This window comes from Coregonus clupeaformis, unplaced genomic scaffold (genome assembly GCF_020615455.1).
Source record: "Coregonus clupeaformis isolate EN_2021a unplaced genomic scaffold, ASM2061545v1 scaf0456, whole genome shotgun sequence".
In the NCBI taxonomy this organism is placed as follows: domain Eukaryota; kingdom Metazoa; phylum Chordata; class Actinopteri; order Salmoniformes; family Salmonidae; genus Coregonus; species Coregonus clupeaformis.
In genome coordinates this window covers 40763-56129 of record NW_025533911.1, presented here as the reverse complement: position 1 = coordinate 56129, position 15367 = coordinate 40763, and the positions used below count along the sequence as shown (strand labels likewise).

General features: G+C 43.2%; 1 protein-coding gene across 1 annotated transcript in view; it reads right to left on the bottom strand.

Annotated features, from left to right (window-relative positions):
- The window catches only part of LOC121535724 (ichor-like), a 193406-nt gene that overhangs the window by 142954 nt on the left and 35085 nt on the right, over nucleotides 1-15367 (bottom strand). The gene's annotated exons all lie outside the window — the stretch shown is intronic.

Here is a 15367-nt window from a genome sequence, read left to right as displayed (position 1 = left end):
ATAAAACAGGTTGTTTGGATCCTGGATGCTGGGAGTCATAGCACCACAATCCCTGCATTCCATGGGTAATGCCTGTTAACAGTTCCATTCAATTGATCGAAGCCCAGCCAGTCAATTTATACACTTAATCTCCCCTGGAAAAAAAGTGTATACACAATATTTCCCCATTCTACTAGCCTAGCATTGCGTTTGGTACAGTAGGGGCTAATGTGAGTTCACATAGTTTGCTGTCATTTCAGCTGCTTGATGTGATTGTGTGTAGTTGGCTAGCTAGCTAGCAAAGGAGAAGTAACGTTAGCCTAGCTATCCATAACTCCATAACTAGCTAACGTTATATTATTGACTTGACTATCAGCTGGGTTTTGCCTATTTATAGCTACATTATTAATCAAATCATTATTTGATGGTGTTCTTGTTGCCCATTTATAAATTATTTATACAATTACTATTTATTTAAGTTCTTGTCCATCACTGAACCTCTGCTAGCTAGCTACATGCCAATGATTTGTTTAGCATAGCAACTTGGAATGGTTATCGTGACCTTGCTGTCTGTCTCTCTGACCTTTACGACATTGTTTCATTATTGAAATTCGATCTCCACTGTCCCATTGAAATGAACGCGTCAGGACGAGACAGACCGCTTTTACAGCCAGTCGAAATCATGAATCACCATCTATTTTATGCAGCTAGTTTCATGTAGCTAGTTTGCTGTCTTTCCAGCTTCAGTATGAAGTGATGGTGTTAGCTGTGTTGGCTAGCTCCTCTGAAAAGTGTCCTGACTAGAGAGCACATTTTCTATGCTAGGCGAAATCGTGCATCATTAGCTCATTGTTATGGATGTATCCAAATAAATGTCACTAGAAAACATCTGAAACAAACGCAAATGCAGCTACTTTGCTGTTATTCTGGCTGCACTGTTTGACGTGACTGTGTTAGCCGTAGTTGGCTAGCTCGCAAGCGAGTTTCCAGACAGTATGAAAAAAATTACATTTACAACAAACGACTGGGTCATGTACATAGATATAGACAAGTTTTTGAGCCGTTTCCGCTCTACTTCCTGAACTCCTCCCGTCGATGCAATCCAGTTCCGTTCTGCCGGGCTGGGTTTGTTTTGCTAGCTAGCTCCGTTGTGCCGACAAAGCACTGATATCGCAGTGACAAAGAGGATATAAAAATTACAATTACAACATGAAGAAAAGTGGTTCGGGAACGACGTGTGCGGTAGTTGGTTGCAAAAACTTGAGAAAGCACCTGAACGAGTGGTTAGATAGAGAGTGCTATGACCACAAACCAGCTACAAAGAGGCAATGTCCATGCGCTCCATTGTTTACATTTTTTCGCAAGCCTGATACCGACTCGGAATCAAGGACTTGGCTGAAGGCATTGAATCTAAAGAAACCACCCCTCAACATTTTTGTTTGTTCCTATCACTTTGTTGACCAAAAACCTACCAAGGATAATCCTTTCCCAGAGTTGTGGTTGGGATACAATCGCCCTCCCCAGCCAAATAGGCGTCAACTCACCCAGCGGACCACTGCCTCCCCAGATAAAGAAACGCAGACTTGAATCTGAGGGTAAGTTCAGCAACTTTAGCTATGAAGCTGACAATACTGTTAATTATGAAGAAGTTGTCATACATTAACATTGCTACCGGTATTTTGCTAAGGCAGTTGATTGTTTTGGAGATGGGACAAACAATGCCCACGATAGCTACATCATTAATTGTGTGTGTGTGTGTGTGTGTGCCTGCCTGCGTGTGCCTTAGTCTACATCATAAATACAATGCAAGGTGGCAGGCTGTTGTGATGATGATTGTGTGTGTGCGTGTGAGTGCAATGTTGTAGTACACATTTTTCCATTGTGATGTTTGTAGTGAGAGGACTCTATGCCTGCATTAATTTTGCTCCATCCATGTTTTCTCTTCCCCTTTTAGATGCTCCAGAAACCTGTCAGCCTGTCTGTGAGGCCGAGCCTGCTACACCAACATTTCGAGATGCCCAGACCCAATGGGAGGATCCGTCACATATTGATCACATTTACTGTTCAACACAGTCTGTTATAGTAGACAAGGCCACACAGTGCGAGGCAGAAATGGGTCCTACTGTGACCAGCACCACGGTCATTGATGATGCTAGGTCCCGGCTGTATACAGGAGTGCTTATGGTTCAATTCTTCACCCTGGTGACGGTGTTGTTGCCTTTCAGTAAGCCATCAATTACCCTTCCTGTTGTTGACCAAATACTTATGACGTTGATGAAACTAAAACTAAACCTAATATTAGGAGATATTGCTCACCGCTTCAATGTGTCTACATCCATGGCAAGCATTGTGATTAGTCACTGGATTGACGTGATGGGTGAACAGTTCAAAGTCCTGATCCCCTGGCTTCCAAGAGAGACCATTCGTGCCACCATGCCCTTGTCGTTTCAGAGGAACTACAATCCAGAGACTGAAGGTGTTTAAGATTTTATCCCAGAATGTTCCCATCAGCATGGCACCGAAACTGGACAATATCTTAACCATCTGTGCTGGCCTAGTTAACCTGAAGAGTCCACTGATCAGTGAGGTTTAGAATCTTGCCCTGTGTCCCTGTCTACCAACACCCAGCCATGTTGTTCATTAAATACAGATAAACACAACAAATACTGCGTGCATTGTATTTTTTAATATTATATATGAATATTTTCATAGTGATGTAATTGTGTGGGCTGCTTTTGTATTTTACTTTTTAATACCTGTTAAGATTAAACACGCAATCTTTCTTGTTGAAGCCATTTGTTTAGTTTCCTCAAAACAATTAATTAATCGAGTGTTATTTATGTACAGTATGAGCTTACTATGAATTATGAACTGTGTTAAATAAATTGTAGCACTCTAAGGATTGAAATTACATCAAACGTTATTTTCACTCAAACAGTAGGCACACTGATATATTGCACAGCATAAAGAGATCATGTAAACAATGGACATCTGTTGGCTCCTGTGGGCATGACCTAAATAAGGCAGTTTATTTTGGTTTTAAAATGCTGAGATATTTACTGCAGAACTGTAACCTTCCCTCAACAAAATCATCAACAATGTTCGGGAGCATGTGGGCAAAGTAGAATGTGTGCAGCCTTATGATATGCCCCTGGACAAAGCCTTGGTCGTAGGGTACTTCGATTTCTAGGTGCTCAGTTTTGTTCCAGATCACCAACTTGGGAGTGCTGAAGCCCTGTGCAGTGCATCCCAATTTGTACCTGCATGTAGTAGCCTTTTGGACCATTGCAGGCAATATGGTAATCTACCCATCTCCGTTTGCTACAGTTGTGATTTCGCAGTTCTTTGTTGCCAAAAATTCTGCAAGTGACTTGTTTCCCATCACAGGTGATTTGATCTCCAACAGAATGTCGTTGTTTATCACTCCATCGGGAGATGCTGCAAGCCACGGTTCCTTTTCGCACACCACTAAGCCTTTTGTTTCAATGCTGTTGCCCAGAGTTTCCAAATAGTCCCTTGCAAGTTCCTCCCCCTCCGCTCCTTGACGGGTCTGCGGCATTGCCACAACAGGATGGGTGTAAGTGTTCTGACAAAAACTTGTCAGGCGCAGTGGTTGAGCGAATGGGCACCTTTCTAGCTGTGCACGCTGTGATGCGCACTCTCCGCGCATCATGCCAGACCTGTTCTTTGCTCTGTGCTTTTGTAGCCTTCTCAATCTCCTCAAGCTGGGCTGTGGACATGTTAATGTATTCATCATAGAAGGTTCTGCATTTTACACAAGCCAGTGGTGTGTGGTGCTCTTCATGGTTTAGGAGATGGAGGTGTGGACATGGTGTTGGCTCGGTGATGGAGGAGGTATTAGCATTAAAGCAGAGCTGCAGGAGGCTATTCCCAGGGCAATTGAAAAGTGCTGCCATTGGTGAGGCAAGTGCGTTCTTCCTCCACTCTTCATGAGTCCTAAAGAGTGTCACCTCCTGTGCCGGTTCTGAAGTGGTAGAGGATGGCGGTGAAGTTGGTGGCGGCTGGTAGAGATCCTTCCTGTTGTGTCGTTTGAAGCGGACATACTTCATCTTCCTCTGACCAGCATTTCTTTTAGACCCAGCATTCCACTGGTTTTGTCCGTCTGTGCAGGCACGCCCGGTTTTCCCCTGTCTCACAGCATTTTCTACCTAGAGAGATATAGTAAAAATAGTGCATAGATATTATAATGGGTTCACTGCACAATGTCATATAATAATAATAATAATAATAATGCCATTTAGCAGACGCTTTTATCCCGCGACTTACAGTCATGTGTGCATAAATTTTTACACAAAATAGTTTTTTTTTTAAATAACAAATGTATGGATTTATAGCGTTTTGAAAAGAAGACATAGGCCTAGGCTACAATGGTCAAATAATTACCTTCCACAGGATCGCAGCTGAGTGGGAACAAGATCTCCCTGGTCCAGCAACACACATACATCCCGCAGTTTTGACTTCTCCAGCTTCAGTTACCAGCACCCAAGCATTATGCCATGCATTGTTCAAACACTGGCTAGGCTCTACATTTGCTTTCAGATAAACAAAACGATCATGTTTGTATGACATGACACAACCGACTTTGTTGCTGTGCAGATATTGATATGCCTCGGAGGCTTTCAGATTGTCCATTGCTTTTCCATCTATTGCCATGGATTGCATGAAGTAGGAGCAAATCTTGCTGTATGTTATGTTGGGCCACGTCGTCATGTTATCCTCCCAGTTCTGCACTGAATTCGGGTGGAGGAGAGTAACGCCATCTCCAGTCAAAGTAGTAGAACCGTGTTCCCAAGCTAGCGTCGACATCGCTGTGTTTACACCGGCAGACGTTGCGCAAACAACTTCCGGCGGAAATGAAATGCATTTGTGTAGAGTTATGGCGCCACCCGGGATACAGCGCGTAAACTTGTCTATAATACCCAAACATGCACAGGAGGATTACCTTTGTCTACCTTTGTGTACCTATTCAGGATACATCACCATGAAGAGAATGACACTCATTATTATGCATTTCTATATAGTACAGATCAAGGACCCATGTTGTCATTATGTTTCCATCATTCTGTTACTGGGTGTTGATCCATTTCACTTACTGTAGTTCAATTTCCAAAATAGTTTTTTTGTAAACTCAAGGTGTCATATCATCGCTGACACCCCATTCTTTCTGCAGACATATTTGAATCTTAATTCTGAGTAGATATTTAACAAAGATTTTGGAAAACGTGGTCACAAAAACTGTTATTCTTTTACCAAACTTTGCATCTGCGCTGTTCCTCAAGTAAATGTGTTTTAGTAAAATGTTCAGTGGCAATTGTTAAAAGTAGACTTCTGCATATAGGTGTATGGTTTGTTAAACTTTGCAATCAATGGTTTTTGCCTGGCATACAATTTAAAGTGAAAAAGTAAGTCTCAGCGTCACTGTTACTGTGGAAATGCACACCACATACATCTTCACTACTTCATGTCATGAATTAAGGCACTATCATTATCTCACTATAAAACACCAGTATCGACCTAAAGAGACAAAGTTTGTCACCCTTCATCAGTGAAGCAATTTACAGACACCGTCCACACCAACCATCGCCATATCATTTACTCTGCCTCATCATACGCATTCTTTCCTCAGTTCACCTCATCCAGTTCCCTACTACATCCAAAATCAACATAATTAACTAAACAAACTAACTACTATTACATGTCACTATACACTATACATGAGCCGTGGGCATTTTCTGTTGGTGTATCCTGAGGTAGCTCCTCTCTGAGAACCTCTTCCCGCAGTGTGTACAGGCAAACAACCTGTCTCCTGTGTGGACCTTCAGGTGCATCTTCAGCTGATGCTGGTGGGAGAACTTATTCTCACACTGGGGCAGCTGTAGGGATTCTCCCCTGTGTGGACCCTCTGGTGCCTCTTCAGGTTGGACTAGTGAAAAACTGGCAGCCGAATGGTTTCTCCCCTGTGTGGACCCTCTGGTGCCTCTTCAAGTTGGACGAGTGGGAGAAACTAGCCTGTGCAACCTCTGGTGGATTGCCACCTGTTGTGGGAAACTGAAGGCTTTCCCACAGAACAGACACGGGAAGCGCTTCTCCTTGGTGCCGCCACCTTTACTGATTACGTCTCTACTACTGTCATTTGTCAATGGGCTTGTGTAGCTATTTAGTGTTGAGGCACTGGCATTGTCTGAGGTCTGGTTTATTAGGAGAGTGTGAGGAGGACGAAGGCCAGGGAGTGTCTGTGGGTCCATGTTCCAGTTGATAGATCCTATAGAAGGCAGGCTGAAGGCAGAACCTGTTAGGGGGTTAACCTGAGGCGCCATCAGTCTCTCTGAATCACAACTATAGGAGCAAGACAGAGCATCGCTAGCAGAGTCTGTATCTGTTCTCTCCCGCCGCATATGGACACCTCCCCGTTCCTGCAGACCAAATCTACGCCTCGGCCTGGTCTCATCCAGCCTGTTGTCATGGAGACTAAGATCGGATGTTGTTTTGTGTTCGACTGTCCGTTTCGGGTTGTGGTTAACAGTGTTGTTCCCCAGCCCAGAGTTGAGGACGCTGTCCCATCCACTGACCTCCACTATGTCACCTCTGGTCCTGGCCTGCTCAGTGATGTCGTCACCTGGGACATTGGCTGCACCGGTCTGGGTCTGGGAATCCAAGATGGCCACCCAGTCTCCTCTGTTAGCCTCCAGCCAACCACCTGCAGGAAGTGGTTACAAAATAGACTTTAAAAATATGGCAAAGAAAACTCTACATAATAATAGCCAGGTGCATCACTATTCCCATTGAAGTATATCTATTATGTTCTGTGTATTTCTCCCTTAACTTGCTCCCCCATCTTAAATCCACCCAGCAGATCAATGCTCTCTGGTCCGTCTTCTATTGTCTCCTCTTTGACTAGCAGCAGATCAGGCTTCCCATCCTCCATGTCTACTGACTACAATAGTAAAGGTTGGGTTTAGTTGGCACTATTTGGGTTGGACTTGTATCATTGAAAGGCATGTATGCAGACACTTACAGTGGGGAAAAAAATTATTTAGTCAGCCACCAATTGTGCAAGTTCTCCCACTTAAAAAAGATGAGAGAGGCCTGTAATTTTCATCATAGGTACACGTCAACTATGACAGACAAAATGAGAAAGAAAAATCCAGAAAATCACATTGTAGGATTTTTAATGAATTTATTTCAAATTATGGTGGAAAATAAGTATTTGGTCAATAACAAAAGTTTCTCAATACTTTGTTATATACCCTTTGTTGGCAATGACACAGGTCAAACGTTTTCTGTAAGTCTTCACAAGGTTTTCACACACTGTTGCTGGTATTTTGACCCATTCCTCCATGCAGATCTCCTCTAGAGCAGTGATGTTTTGGGGCTGTCGCTGGGCAACACGGACTTTCAACTCCCTCCAAAGATTTTCTATGGGGTTGAGATCTGGAGACTAGCTAGGCCACTCCAGGACCTTGAAATGCTTCTTACGAAGCCACTCCTTCGTTGCCCGGGCGGTGTGTTTGGGATCATTGTCATGCTGAAAGACCCAGCCACGTTTCATCTTCAATGCCCTTGCTGATGGAAGGAGGTTTTCACTCAAAATCTCACGATACATGGCCCCATTCATTCTTTCCTTTACACGGATCAGTCGTCCTGGTCCCTTTGCAGAAAAACAGCCCCAAAGCATGATGTTTCCACCCCCATGCTTCACAGTAGGTATGGTGTTCTTTGGATGCAACTCAGCATTCTTTGTCCTCCAAACACAATGAGTTGAGTTTTTACCAAAAAGTTCTATTTTGGTTTCATCTGACCATATGACATTCTCCCAATCCTCTTCTGGATCATCCAAATGCACTCTAGCAAACTTCAGACGGGCCTGGACATGTACTAGCTTAAGCAGGGGGACACGTCTGGCACTGCAGGATTTGAGTCCCAGGCGGCGTAGTGTGTTACTGATGGTAGGCTTTGTTACTTTGGTCCTAGCTCTCTGCAGGTCATTCACTAGGTCCCCCCGTGTGGTTCTGGGATTTTTGCTCACCGTTCTTGTGATCATTTTGACCCCACGGGGTGAGATCTTGCGTGGAGCCCCAGATCGAGGGAGATTATCAGTGGTCTTGTATGTCTTCCATTTCCTAATAATTGCTCCCACAGTTGATTTCTTCAAACCAAGCTGCTTACCTATTGCAGATTCAGTCTTCCCAGCCTGGTGCAGGTCTACAATTTTGTTTCTGGTGTCCTTTGACAGCTCTTCGGTCTTGGCCATAGTGGAGTTTGGAGTGTGACTGTTTGAGGTTGTGGACAGGTGTCTTTTATACTGATAACAAGTTCAAACAGGTGCCATTAATACAGGTAACGAGTGGAGGACAGAGGAGCCTCTTAAAGAAGAAGTTACAGGTCTGTGAGAGCCAGAAATCTTGCTTGTTTGTAGGTGACCAAATACTTATTTTCCACCATAATTTGCAAATAAATTCATAAAAAAATCCTACAATGTGATTTTCTGGATTTATTTCTTCTCAATTTGTCTGTCATAGTTGACATGTACCTATGATGAAAATTACAGGCCTCTCATCTTTTTAAGTGGGAGAACTTGCACAATTGGTGGCTGACTAAATACTTTTTCCCCCCCACTGTATATATATATATATTTGTTATTTGGATCCCCATCAGCTTTTGCAGAAGCAGCAGCTAGGTCTTTCTTTGCTGCACTTGACCTTATTACCGGACACTCATCAAGATGGGCCAAGACAAGAGCCTTAACAGTTGATTTTACAGTTTTTGCAGGACAGTTAGTTGATTTGTGTCAAAAATGCAGAATATCTTTTATAACAGACAACTCTGTCATTATAACTTGACCACGATGACTTGACCATGGTGAGGAGAAGCTCCGCAAACACTTAATGTCCAGAAGTAATTTAGCCATTCATTGTATTCATTGCGATCTGTAGAGTTGCTATTTTCTTGAGTTTCCTCGTGTCAATTAACTTGTGACATACCTGGATTACTCTTTTTATATTTTAAAGTCAGATTTAATCAACAAATACGATAGTCAGTCGAAAAAAGGTTAATCTGGCTGTGTTGGCAATATCACTTCATATCCCATCGAGCCAAGCTGGGAGAGGCTACCCATTGTCACAGTTCCAAGACCAGTCAGAAACGTCCAGCTAACCCTACGCTAATGACGCCGGTGGATCTCAAAACTGAACTTGGATCCATGTTAAATAGCAATGATATCCTCCACCACCATAGTCTTACAACATATCTCGAACCAGAAATTACTATTTAAAAAAACAATACATAATTTAAGTTTCTTCCCAGCTAATTTCTTAGTTACATGATTGTTTAACTAGCAAAGGAGTTTTGAAGTTGAGGGTGCAGTATTTATGGAGTTTGGCAATGAGGACAAAAACTAGCATAGTTCAGCTAGCCAGCTAGTTCAGCTAGTTCAGCTAGCCAGCTAGTTCAGCTAGTTCAGCTAGTTCAGCCCACTGAGGTATAATAAGAACAGTTTAGCCAGGGAAAAGGAGCTGGGCCAAGTGCACATGTGCACCAGCTGTTCACACTTGCGCACTAGGTTAATTTATGAGACAGATTGTAGTTTTTATGCCCTGATATTAGGAGCTGGCGGCGAAAAGTTTCATTAAACAATTCAAAGACTGTAACGAATAAATCAGATGACAGAGAGCAAATATATATACAATCCCGAAATCAGCAGTAACTGTCAATAGTAAAACAAAGCTTAAAATGATTTTTGAGTGAACCCTTAATACAGAAAATGAATGGTGACTCCTCCTCCTCACCACTCTTTTGAACATCCAATATTATACAGTGATGGAAAAAAGTATTTGATCCCCTGCTGATATTGTACGTTTGCCCACTGACAAGGAAATGATCAGTCTATAATTTTAATGGTAGGTTTATTTGAACAGTGAGAGACAGAATAACAACAAAAAACTCCAGAAAAACACATGTCAAAAATGTTATAAATTGATTTTCATTTGAATAAGGGAAATAAGTATTTGACCCCTCTGCAAAACATGACTTAGTACTTGCTGGCAAAACCCTTGTTGGCAATCACAGAGGTCAGACGTTTCTTGTAGTTGGCCACCAGGTTTGCACACATCTCAGGAGGGATTTTGTCCCACTCCTCTTTGCAGATCTTCTCCAAGTCATTAAGGTTTCGAGGCTGACCTTTGGCAACTCGAACCTTCAGCTCCCTCCACAGATTTTCTATGGGATTAAGGTCTGGAGACTGGCTAGGCCACTCCAGGACCTTAATGTGCTTCTTCTTGAGCCACTCCTTTGTTGCCTTGGCCGTTTTGTTTTGGGTCATTGTCATGCTGGAATACCCATCCACGACCCATTTTCAATGCCCTGGCTGAGGGAAGGAGGTTTTCACCTAAGATTTGACGGTACATGGCCCCGTCCATCGTCCCTTTGATGCGGTGAAGTTGTCCTGTCCCCTTAGCAGAAAAACACCCCCAAAGCATAATGTTTCCACCTCCATGTTTGACGGTGGGGATGGTGTTCTTGGGGTCATAGGCAGCATTCCTCCTCCTCCAAACACAGCGAGTTGAGTTGATGCCAAAGAGCTCTATTTTGGTCTCATCTGACCACAACACTTTCACCCAGTTCTCCTCTGAATCATTCAGATGTTCATTGGCAAACTTCAGACAGCCCTGTATATGTGCTTTCTTGAGCAGGGGGACCTTGCGGGCGCTGCAGGATTTCAGTCCTTCACGGCGTAGTGTGTTACTATGGTCCCTTGTGTTACTATGGCTGCCTTGAGATCATTGACAAGATCCTCCCGTGTAGTTCTGGGCTGATTCCTCACCGTTCTCATGATCATTGCAACTCCACGAGGTGAGGTCTTGCATGGAGCCCCAGGCCGAGGGAGATTGACAGTTATTTTGTGTTTCTTCCATTTGCGAATAATCGCACCAACTGTTGTCACCTTCTCACCAAGCTGCTTGGTGATGGTCTTGTAGCCCAATCCAGCCTTGTGTAGGTCTACAATCTTGTCCCTGACATCATTGGAGAGCTCTTTGGTATTGGCCATGGTGGAGAGTTTGGAATCTGATTGATTGATTGCTTGTGAACAGGTGTCTTTTATACAGGTAACAAACTGAGATTAGGAGCACTCCCTTTAAGAGTGTGCTCCTAATCTCAGCTCGTTACCTGTATAAAAGACACCTGAGAGCCAGAAATCTTTCTGATTGAGAGGGGCTCAAATACTTATTTCCCTCATTAAAATGCAAATCAATTTATAACATTTTTGACATGCGTTATTCTGTCTCTCACTGTTCAAATAAACCTACCATTAAAATTATAGACTGATCATTTCTTTGTCAGTGGGCAAACGTACAAAATCAGCAGGGGATCAAATACTTTTTTCCCTCACTGTATCTATTTCTCCCTTACCTTGCTCCCCCATCTTTAGTCCACTCAGAAGGTCAATGCTCGTTCGTCCATCTTCTATGGTCTCCTCTTTGACTAGCAGCAGATCAGGCTTCCCATCCTCCATGTCTACTGACTGTAAGACATACAGAGTGAGAGGATGTTGGATCAAGAAATCTGATATGAGCACCCTGCTTTGGAGCATCTTGTGATTGGGCAATGAGGGATTGCTGAGTACTATGCAAACATGTTATTTAATTGGATTACTTGACAATTAATCAAGTCCGTATCCACAAATAACATTTTATTGTTCGCATACACATATTTAGCAGACGTTATTGCGGGTGTAAATGCTTGTACGTCTCAGCGTGAGAGTGCTGATCTAGGATCTGTCTACATAGCTTTATTCATTATAATCTAAAAGGCAAAACTGATCCTAGATCAGCTCTCCTACTCTGAGAGGCTTTGTGGATACGGGCCCTGACCTAATACCATTCAGACAGTAGTTTACAGTGGCCTCACCTCAGTGAGACTGTGTGTGGTCCTGTGCTGCTCAGCTGGTTCCTCTGTGGGTTCAGGAGGAGGTGTAGTCTGGTTGTCCTCCATGACCATGGTTCCCTCAGGGTTCCCCAGACCCTCCTCATACCCCTCCTCCTTCACCAGCAGCACCTCTGGACCCTCCTCCTCCTGGAAGAGACAGGTGAAACAGATTACACAGACATACACCCCCTCAGGTACGTACACACACAGATAATAAACACAGTTTCAACATGAAGTGTTTACCCATCCCCACTACGTTTGAGTCCTATACTGTAGTTACAGAATGACTTCATTGTTGTTAAACCCATCATGGAGGACATAAATATGTTGAGGGTAAATAGGAGTCAGCTATGATAAGTCAATAGTCATCATCAGACAAACCTGACTAAACTATTTTAATGTGTACTGTAGGTGTTTTCCTTCATAGTCTGATCAAAACCCATTTTACCATGGCTCTCTCTTGTCCCTCTGCAACAGACATATGGTGAGCAATATGTTTGGACCATGGTATCGCAATAAAATCACAGTATTGAATCGCAATACATATCGTATCGGCACCTATGTATCGTGTTAATATTGTACCATGATCCCTGGCAATTCCCAGCCCTAATTGGTTATAAAGCTCTGTTGGGTGTATGCAGAATAGGGTGAGATCAGATGTGATGTATACTAAAGAGAGTCAATGAAAGTCTTAGAAAAGTCCCATTTTGTGTTTATTAAACATAAACAAGTTTTAAATACACTATATGAAAACCACACATACACGTCTCTCTGCGTACCTGGCAGACATCTCAGCTTGGAGGTCGGCCCACCACCTCAAGCTCAACAAGACGGAGCTGCTCTTCCTCCCGGGGAAGGCCTGCCAGCTCCAAGACCTCATCATCACGGTTGATTGACAACTCCACTGAGTGCAAAGAACATCAAAGCAGTGACTCGCTCTACAACATCTGTAAAGTATGACCCTTCCTCACGCAGGAAGCGGGGCAGGTCCTAATCCAGGCTCTTGTCATCTCCAGTCTAGACTACAGCAGCTCTCTGTTGGCTGGGCTCCCTGCTTGTGCCATCAAACCCCTGCAACTTATATAGAAACGCTGCAGCCCGCCTGGTGTTCAACCTTCCCAAGTTGTCCCATGTCACCCCGCTCCTCTGCTCACTCCACTGGCTTTCAGTCGAAGCTTCGCAACCACTACAAGACCATGGTACTTGCCTACAGAGCAGCAAGAGGAACTGCCCCTCCCTACCTTCAGGCTATTCTCAAACCCTACACCCCGACCCTTCTTGGCCATACCACCCCTATGGGGGTGGGGGGTGGTATGCTCCTGCTAAGCCCAGTCAAAGCTCTTCTGTCCTGGCACTAATGGTGGAACCAGCTTCCTCCTGAAGCTAGGACAGCGGAGTTCCTGCACATCTTCCGAAAACATCCGGAACCCTCTTCAAAGAAAAGTTAATAAAAATATACAGTCGTATGAAAAAGTTTGGGCACCCCTCTGAGGCTGCATAATAATTTACTCTGTCGTCACAGAAAATGATCACAGTGGCATGCCATTCATTTTCTAATAAAAGCTGAGTACTGGGGTATTGTCCAGACAAAGATTTTTAGTGTAGCAATATTAAGTTGTATGAAATTAAATCAGATGTGAAAAATAGGCTATGCAAAAATTTGGGCACCCTTGTCATTCTGTTGATTTCAATACCTGTAACTACTTAGCACTGATTAATTGAAACACACAATTGGTTTGGTGAGCTCATTAAGCCTTGAACTTCATAGACAAGTGCATCCAATCATGAGAAAAGGTATTTAAGGTGGCCAATTGCAAGTTGTTGTTCTCTTTGACTCTCCTCTGAAGAGTGGCAACATGGGGCCTCAAAACAACTCTCAAATGACCTGAAAACAAAGATTGTTCAACATTATGGTTTAGGGAAGGCTACAAAAGCTATCGCAGAGATGTAAGCTGTCAGTGTCCACTGTGAGGAACATAGTGAGGAAATGGAAGACCACAGGCACAGTTCTTGTTAAGGCCAGAAGTGGCAGGCCAAGTAAAATATCGGAGAGGCAAAGGCGAAGGATGGTGAGAACGGTCCAAAAACAGCCCACAGACCACCTCCAAAGACCTACAACATCATCTTGCTGCAGATGGTGTCACTGTGCATCGTTCAACAATTCAGCGCACTTTGCACAAGGAGAAGCTGTACGGGAGAGTGATGCGGAAGAAGCCTTTTCTGCACACACGCCACAAACAGAGTCGCTTGAGGTATGCAAACGCACATTTGGACAAGCCAGCTTAATTTTGGAATAAGGTGCTGTGGACTGATGAAACAAAGATTGAATTATTTGGTCATAACAAGGGGCGTTATGCATGGCGGCAAAAGAACACAGCGTTCTAAGAAAAACACTTACTACCCACAGTAAAATTTAGTGGGGGGTTCAATCATGCTGTGGGGCTGTGTGGCCAGTGCCGGTACTGGGAATCTTGTTAAAGTTGAGGGTCGCATGGATTCCACTCAATTTCAGCAGATTCTTGGGAATAATGTTGAAGAATCAGTCACAAAGTTTAAGTTACGCCGGGGCTGGATATTTCAATAAGACAACGACCCAAAACACTGCTCAAAATCTACCCGGGCATTTATGCAGAGGAACAAGTACAATGTTCTGGAATGGCCATCCCAGTCCCCAGACCTGAATATCATTGAGAATCTGTGGGATGATTTGAAGCGGGCTGTCCATGCTCAGCAACCATCAAACCTAACTAAAGTGGAGATGTTTTGTAAGGAGGAATGGTCCAAAATACCTTCATCCAGAATCCAGACACTCATTATAGGCTATAGGAAGCGTCTAGAGGCTGTTATTTTAGCAAAAGGAGGCTCTACTAAATATTGACGTGATTTTTCTGTTGGGGTGCCCAAATTTATGCACCTGTCTAATTTTTGTTTTTTTATGCATATTGCACATTTTCTGTTAATCCAATAAACCTCATTTCACTACTGAAATATTACTGTGTCCATCAGTTATTTGATAGATCTAAATGAAATTGCTGATCCAAACACCCAATTATTTATAAATGGAAATCATGGAAATTGTCAGGGGTGCCCAAACTTTTTCATACGACTGTATATATTTCCCTACTAGCACTGACTGCTGATAACTCCTTTTGAGGTAAATTGTACATGAATGAAGTAATGAAATAGGCATTTGTGAACATTATATAGCTACACAGTACAAACACAATATGTAACATACTTTTTAGGCATATATGCCTTTTATTTCACACAATGTCTGGATGCAGTATTCTACCCAGGAATATTCAACACTGAAATCTGTTACTCTCGTTACTGCAAATGCATCTGTGGATCTTTTCGGCTGACAACAATGAAAATTAATCTTTGTATTTAATGCAGGGTTTGATCTAAACATCAGAAACTATCGAGTGGAATGTTTTTCTGCTGG